At 39.6% G+C, this 2,293-nt stretch overlaps 1 long non-coding RNA gene across 1 annotated transcript in view; it reads left to right on the forward strand.

The window, feature by feature from the left end:
- LOC128249635 (uncharacterized) overlaps positions 1-2,293 on the forward strand; it is a 22,440-nt gene that overhangs the window by 14,177 nt on the left and 5,970 nt on the right. The gene's annotated exons all lie outside the window — the stretch shown is intronic.

The raw sequence follows: 2,293 nt of genomic DNA on the forward strand, positions 1-2,293 counted from the left end.
CATCATCATCGTTTAACGTCTGCTTTCCATGCTAGCATGGGTTGGACGATTTGACTGAGGACTGGTGAAACCAGATGGCTGCACCAGGCTCCAATCTGATTTGGCAGAGTTTCTACAGCTGGATGCCCTTCCTAATGCCAACCACTCTGAGAGTGTAGTGAGTGCTTTTATGTGCCACTGGCACGAGGGCCAGTCAGGCGGTACTGGCAACAGCCATGCTCAAAATGGTGTTTTTTATGTGCCACCCGCACAAGAGCCAGTCCAGGGGCACTGGCAACGATCTCGCTCAAATGATTTTCTAACGTGCCACCGGTACAAGTGCCAGTAAGGCGATGCTGGTAACGATCACGCTCAAATGGTGCTACATATGGGCCACTAGCACGGAAGCCAAACAGCTGCTATATATATATATATATATATATATATATATACACTCATCTAACAATCTAAATATCAGAAAAAAATGCATTTGTAAATTTGTCAGTAGAGTGGGTATATTAATCAAAGTGCACTGTTTGTGGTACCATCAGAGTATATTGAATTCCTATCTCAATCTGTTGAAACATCTGAAATTACTTTTGCTTGCCTTTCCTACTTTATAACTGGTTTAATCTGGTTTTAACCATGTTGGAACTTTACTTTCCCATAAAAGAATTGGACTGGATGTGACACAACGAGGAGGCTTGTGCCTAAAGTTGACAAGTTTGAAGCTGAATGTATCTGCATTAGCTGCATTGCACCAGATGCATGGTTCTCATTAAAAAGTTTTATTCTTTTCCTTTATGATACAATCATTAATTATTTTTGCATCGGTAGTTCTGATCAAAGGTTCATTTGGGGAAAATGAAAATCAGTGTAAAAGAAAGCACAAGTTTCCAGAAGTTAATCTGTCAGCATAATATAGAGCTAACGTTAGAATTCTATTCATACTAATGGCAAAACTAAACCCACAATAAAGGATTTGTAAACAACCGCATATTTAGTACAAATGGCACAAATAGGGCAATGAGTCTACGGGGGCAGGGGTTGTGTCAGGGTTTTTTTATACAGGTAGGCGATGAAGCAGTTTTTGGCCAATAGATGGGTGATATTGCAATTCGACATGAAAAGTTTGGGAAATACTGGATAGATAGATACCAACCAACCTACATACTTACCTACCTATATGCATAAATGCATAAATGCATGCATACATACAAATACACATACATATGCATGTATGAACATACATATGCATGTATGAACATACATGCATGCATGCATACATACATACATACATATGTATGTACATACATGCACACATACATACATACATATGCACATATGCATGCACACATACACATACATACATACACCCATACATAAATCCCAAAAAGAAACACACTCTAAAATGTTGGAGTCATAATATATTTTTCAGGAAGATAATTGTTGTGGATGGTCATAGAGTGACCATGGGTTCCACACCTACAAACCGCTTAGCATTCAGCAGCATAAGGATTATGCACCTTCAGCCATTTGAATCTGACAAATCACCTATACCACTAAGTGCTTTATAGGTGCAAAGCGAATGGTCACTCTATAACCAATCATAACTTTTCATTTTCTAAAAATATATACAAATATATATGTGTATGTGTATGTATGTGTGTGTATATATACATATATATATGTGTGTGCGTGTGTGTGTGTGGAGAAATGGATTGATAAGGTAATCGAGGTAGTCAGAGTATGCAACAGAATACTTAAGATTAGATTAGTGCTACATCATGGGTTATCTCAGCCTATGCCCCTCAGCCGGGCCTACTTGATAATCAGAAAGACCAATTTTATGACATCCTCTTGCAGACTACCTCATTGACGAATGACAGAGACCTTCTCTTTGTGGCTGATGACTTCAATGGACATGTTGGACAACATGCAGGGGGCTTCCATGGCGTACATGGAGGCTACGGTTTTGGTTCCCGCAATGAGGAGGGAACCAAGCTGCTGGAGTTCTGCGATGCAAATGATCTTATGGTTTGCAATGCCAATCACCTAGTCACCTACCGTTCTGACGGACACACTAGGCAAATTGACTACATCCTTGTCAGAAAAAGAGAAAGATGGCTGCTTATAAATGCCAAAACCTTCCCAGGTGAAGAATGTACTCCACAACATAGACTAGTAGTTAGTGACTTCAGGATCAGGGCTAAATGGATGCCCCGTAAATTACCAGTTTGGCAAAAGAGACCAATAGAATAAGTACCAGGCTTTAAAAAAAGAATCCTGGAGTTGACTTGTTCAACTAAAACAC

The sequence above is a fragment of the Octopus bimaculoides genome, chromosome 16, assembly GCF_001194135.2.
Source record: "Octopus bimaculoides isolate UCB-OBI-ISO-001 chromosome 16, ASM119413v2, whole genome shotgun sequence".
NCBI lineage: Eukaryota > Metazoa > Mollusca > Cephalopoda > Octopoda > Octopodidae > Octopus > Octopus bimaculoides.